We start from the raw sequence: 6,227 nt of genomic DNA, 5'->3' as shown, positions 1-6,227 counted from the left end.
TTCTCTAGAATGGATGCCAGCTTTTGCGCTAAACACCCTTGAAAGATCAAATTTTACAGTTACGTCCTTTGACCATCTCTACCGTTGATTCATAATCCAATAGATGCGAGTGCGAACCGAACCTTGCAATAGCACGCGGCCACGTGGCGCGTGTCTAAGACATGTAAACTTTGCTTCTAGGTTTGGCCATGTGGCCCAATGTGCTGCTAGGGTTTGCACCCTGCAATCGGTATAAGAGATATATGGAGGCTAATTAATTAATTGATTCTTTTTTTTTTTGGCCATAGAGAGCCAGCAGGATAAACTGACGATCGAGCAGTTATATTGGTGCTGCATTAATTACTTAATAGCCAGTTATCCTATAATACTATATAAGTGATCCTCACTTAGTGTAGTTATTACCTATTTTGCTGTTATGTGGTTCATCCAAATAAATAGTAACCGTTGGATCAAGTACCAATGGTCTGGATCTTGGTCAGCACAGTCCAATCCTAACAACATGGATCCTGCTTAGCATAGCCCACACGTGAAAGCCCAAAAGCACCTCCCGTCTCTTCCCCACCAAGACCATTGACTGTTCGCTACCCTCCCCACAAAAGCACGCGTGGAACGTGGCGCCGCTTGCGCTCCTCTCGCGCCGCTCCCAGCCTTGCACCCCCCACTGCACGCAGCGTCCTTTCCTCCCCCACCACTCCGCTTCCTCTACATTGGGTCGGCTCCGCCTCCCAGAAAACCGTCGACGCCCACCAATGTATAGCGCCACTTCCTCTCCCGCCGTCTCCCAGCTTCCTATCCCGTTGCTTCCTGGTCTTCTCGCCTCCTCATTTGATGAGTTGATAACGTGTGTCATTAAAATGGATTGCTTTATATCCTCTTCTATATCTGTTTCTGTTTGTATTACATCTTCCATGGGCATATACCTGCATCATCATCAATCCTCTTCCGTTTCATTGGCGACCTGGCGGGTGCCATTTTTATTCCTCTCACCCTCCTTTCCTCGCATACCGTTTCTTATTTGTGTATCTACTTTACGTGTGCTCCTTTGTTTTATCAGAATTTTCTCTTGCCTTTTCTGTTGTTGGTTTGCTTCGGAATGTAATGCACCTGTGAAAATTTACTTGACATTTTATTTGTTGGATTTTGTGTGTAAATTCTGATGATGATCCCCAAATTTACTGCAGGTGGAAGAAGCATCACGCTGAAAGGCATATATATTGTCCTGTTCTGGATCAGTCGATCGAGCAATTCATTTGGGGGTTCCATGACTTCCATCTCCTGTTGCAGAGCAATCAATCAGGAAATTCAGTACTTTGGGTTCCATCGATATATGTATCATGTACGTATGAAATTGCAATTTGCCAAGCTTACCATCATTATTTTATTATATATTCAGATATACAGAGATTTTGTAAAAACTACCTTATCCATCTTTGATGGTTAACTCTTTTTTTTTTTGTATTGAATCCGTTTTTCATTACTATATATGTGCACTGTTGTTTATTCAGCTAGAACTTGAATTGTTTCAGTCCAGCACCAGACCATTGGATGGAAGACATGATTCAAATCCAGTCCCTTCAGACTAAGGCCTTCGTCTTGCATGAGCTAGCTGATATATAAACTTGGTTTCATCTTATAAATATAGTCAATATATGTTTTCTCAATGTTTACAGCAAATCGAAGGGAACATCACTATCTGGTGATATCAAGCTCGCTCACGCTATGGATTGACACACCTTCAAGTGATTATCAGTTCACTTGCCTATGCACTTCCTATACCAGATTAGCAAGAAGCATTTTTTTTCTTTAATCTCTCATAAACAAACCATACAATTATTTTTTCTTTCCTACCGGCTATATTGTATATACTCTCTGAACAACATAACCGTCATTTGAACTTATACATGACCCTGTTAGATTGCTTATATGGCAGACATATTATATACCAATCAAACTATAGAATTCCTTTGGTAGATTGGCTTTATTTTTATATCTTTCCTTCAATCATACTACTTTTTTCACATAGTATTCCGCAGCATCGCGCGGGGTATCATCTAGTATTAGATGCGGTTAGATTAATTTTGGTCACGAGAGTGACTAAGATTAATTTGTTTTCATGTGTATCTTGCTGTATACATATTTTGATGTACTCGAACATCATGCTCATGCATGCTGGATAAAAATGTAATTCGTTTTTTATGGAAAATAGCTAATTAATAATGGGACACCATGTCCTAAGAGAATTGATACGCAGATGAAAGATGGGTCATGAAAAAATTTGTACACATAAATAGTGGAAGAAGTGATGTTTTTATCAAGAAAGGACGGATCAAGCGTAGGTGCTGGGAGTACTCGAGTCTCCCTACCGTGTGGATCACATTGATGGAAGGAGAAAGAAGGGGGGAGAAGAGAGGAGGAAGAGAAGGGGGTTGAAGAAAAAAGGAGATGAGTTCCTCCTCTAATATTGATATGATATGGATCCGCCCCTGTTATCATGCATACTGCCTATGAAGCGTAATAACTAATATGACATGATGCATTCAATCAAAAGCAATGAAGCACACGGTTGAGTTCTTATCTCTACTTTTCCAACTCACCTCCCTCGTTTTTCGCGTTCACGCTTTTCAAACTGCTAAACAATGCGTTTTTTGCAAAAAAAAATTTCTATTTGAAAGTTACTTTAAAAAAGTCATATTAATACATTTTTCAATTTTATTTTAGCTAATACTTAATTAATTATACACTAAACGCTGCTTCGTTTTGCATGCTAGGGAGTGCGAACACAGCCCTATATTCCTTGTCGGGTACAGTAGGTAAGAAAACATTTACCAAACAATTTTCTCATGCATATATTGCTGCTGCTGGATGGTGGTGCAGGCGCTGATCGAGCAGATATTTCACACTGAAGTGGTCCGTCCGGATGGTGATGAAACAGTACAAAGATACGCCCGCCAATGCCCTACCGGCCGCGTTGACCAAGCTGATGAGCTCCCGTTCATAGGCCGCGCTAGCTTGGCATCCAGGAAGAGTTCGTCGCAGGCACATTCCTCAGTCCGAACGGCGTGACGAGGAATTGGTGTGAAACGCCGTGTTCTATACATTGGAACGTGCATATCAGTACTTGGGCCTGTTTAGTTCAAAAAAAAGAATTTTTTTTTTGGTGTTATATCGAACGTTTGACCGGATGTCGGAAAGGGTTTTTAGTCACGAATGAAAAAATAATTTCATAGCTCGTTGGAAACCACGAGACGAATCTTTTGAGCCTAACTAAGCCATCATTAGCACATGTGGGTTACTGTAACACTTATGGTTAATCATGAACTAATTAGACTTAAAAGATTCGTCTTGCGATTTTCATGTAAATTATACAAATAGTTTTTATTTTTATCTATATTTAATGTTCTATACATATATCAAAAATCTGATATGATGTTTTTAGGAAAAAGTTTTTAGAACTAAAATGGGCCTTGGTGCAAACCACTACAAAGATCAAGCTCCCTTCAGCTCGTCAAGGAGTTCATCGATCGATGACCAGAATGGGATATTTGTCGTGCATTATCTTGTCACTCAGGTCGCAATAGTCAATGCAGAAACACCACGTGTAGTCGTGCTTCTTGACCAGCAGCACATGATAGCGCTGGGCGCTCACTTTTCTTCGTTTTTCATTTTCAGCAACTGGCCAACTGCGCACCATGTGCTGCTGAATGAATATGGTGCTAGAGCCTTGGCGAGGACGAACCGGCCCAGTCCTAGGAGGAGCAGATGAATGTGGTGCTCCCGACGGCGAGCGGGCCGCAGAAGACCCCAAGGGTCAAAGTTGGAACACGTCATTGAACTCCTGCAAAAGAGCTGTCATAATGAGACAAGTCATTAGCACATAATTAATTAAGTTTTAATTATTAAAAACTTGAAAAATTGATTTATTTGATTTTTATAGTAATCTTTACGTAGAAAGTTTTCACATGAAACATATCGTTTAGCAATTTAAAAAACATGCTAATGTAAACCGAGTAAAAATTTGTATCTTAATCAGTTTAGAACATGGGCGTGTGTTCCTCATCGTACACCGCAAGATAGATGCCTTCTCCACGCACTTGTGGCCCGACAAGAATTTCTCTGGGTATAGTAGTTGAGGCACCTCTCGGCACGGCGCTAGTTCATCTCCTCGGGGCCTTGTTGCCAACCGGTAACACGGCCAACGGTTTGGAGGATGCTGGAGGAATCACAGCGCCTGCGCCGGAGGACGGCCTGGCCAGCGACAGAAGCGCCTTGCCGCTAGACTTATCCTTATTAAACAGGCCCCAAGAAGCAGCTGATCAAGCTTAATTTTAGTGAAAGCCCAGACCAGGCCATTTCAGTAAGGAGTAAGTTTACTTTAGGTCCAATTCTCTACATGCCCATGTAATTTCACCCAATCCCTTTTACGCCCCTGAAATTTGTTTGATCTCTTATATACCCCCTGAGTTTTTATTTGGATCCCTTACATACCCATTCCGTTAGTTGACCATTAGTTTGACCGTTAGTTATTGTAAAAATTACTTTATTGTCCTTGGTATATTGTTAAAAGCTAAAAAAGTTTTATGTGTAAATTATTTGAGTTGTGAAAACCAATAAGGAATAAATTACTAAATATTTGTTATGATTTTTAAAAATAAAACATTATTTCATTAAAATAAAAAAGATTTATTGTAAAAAAAAGTTCAGCATAAAATTTGAAAATTACTTTTCAACAAATATTTAGTGAAAAAATATTCGTTATGAAAAAACAAAGGGGATGTAATTAGTTTATCACAAATTAGAAAAAAAATTTAAATAATTTAAATAAATTTCAGATCAAATTTGATGAATTTCGTATATCTTCCCAAAAATTTATACCTAAATAACATTTAGTTTTTGCTCTTAATTTTCTGGTGAAACTAATGTATGGATTTAATCATAATTTTTAAAAAATAAAAAATAATAAGTTTTATTTTTTAAGTTGGGCACTAAATGATTATATTGCTTGTATTTTGTATAAGTTAATTTTTTCATATGAAAATTTATTGGGTAGGTACCACATATGTATAGGATGGGTAATATAGCCATTTTAAAATATTTAACGGTCAACTAATGGTCAACTAACGGAGATGGGTATAGAGGAGATTAAAATGAAAACTCAGGGGTATATAAGGGATGAGGCCAAATTCAGAGGTATTGAAGGGATTGAGTATATTTTCAGGGGTATATATGGAATTTTTTCTTTACTTTATGTCTCTCAATTTATCGCCGAGTTTGAAATACGTCCCTAAACCGTAATACGAGATATGACGTGTTCATCAACTCCCAAAACCAGTGTAAATAAGAACCCAAGGCAGTTTGGATGACGGTTTCGGCTGACGTAGTGCCTACATGGCGTTGACATAGCACATGGGCAGTAAGTGCAAACCAACACCAAGTTCTTTAGAAAAAGACAGCATTTTCATGTAAAAAAAATCTCACCTTTGGCTCTGTTCATCATGAAGAATTCAGTTGGAGGGAAATCACAACCGACTGGAAATCACATGAGCTCTAGAATGATGTAATTAATGATATTGGCATTACGTTTGTCGCCAATTTTAATCAGTTAATTAATGGACTCGTTGCTTCTTGCAACTGTGCCGTTGTTTCTTACGCAGAGTTCGCAACAACGTCCATGATGTCCTCCTCCATCACAGGTGCGTTCATCTTCATGTTGTCGTATTTGATACTCTGGGAATGAGATGATGATACGTCGGTGGATGGCCGAATGCAGGACGGTGGACGGGCAGCCTCCGGTGACGTTCGTGATCGCATCGCAGGAGATCGACAGTGTCCGCGCGTCACCGGCTGCCCGCGCTTCACGATGGGCCCGTCAAACTACGGCGATGTCACGGCGGAGGACATGTGGGACCAGATCAAGAAGGTACGGAGCCGCTTCTTGTGCCCGTCTTGCCCGATGCCGTCAACCGCGAGGCCGTCGCGGAGCCGCTTCTCCTTCCCAAACCGGTGGCGGAAGCCGACACGGTGCACGTGATATGTGGGCTCACCATTTTTTTTTTTACTTTAAATACCTAACGTTACGTCAGCCGAAATTGCTATCCAAACCGTCTTGAAACCTTATTTACACTAGTTTTGAAAGTTAAGGGACATATCATATATCGTATTCGCTAGGAGCCATAGCTCACTGCCACCCGTGAACCGCGAGCCACAGCTCACTGCCACCCGTGAACCGC

The 6,227-nt window shown here is 40.4% G+C and overlaps 1 long non-coding RNA gene across 1 annotated transcript; it reads left to right on the top strand.

Annotated features, from left to right (window-relative positions):
• Positions 1–631: 631 nt before the first annotated feature.
• LOC136354970 (uncharacterized) lies at positions 632–1,970 on the top strand. The gene is made up of 3 exons (XR_010738916.1): positions 632–841; positions 1,182–1,336; positions 1,527–1,970. It is a non-coding gene; the product is annotated as an uncharacterized lncRNA (long non-coding RNA).
• Positions 1,971–6,227: the final 4,257 nt, after the last annotated feature.

This window comes from Oryza sativa, chromosome 1, assembly GCF_034140825.1.
Source record: "Oryza sativa Japonica Group chromosome 1, ASM3414082v1".
NCBI classification, from domain to species: Eukaryota; Viridiplantae; Streptophyta; class Magnoliopsida; order Poales; family Poaceae; genus Oryza; species Oryza sativa.
This window is presented reverse-complemented; position numbering and strand designations above follow the sequence as displayed.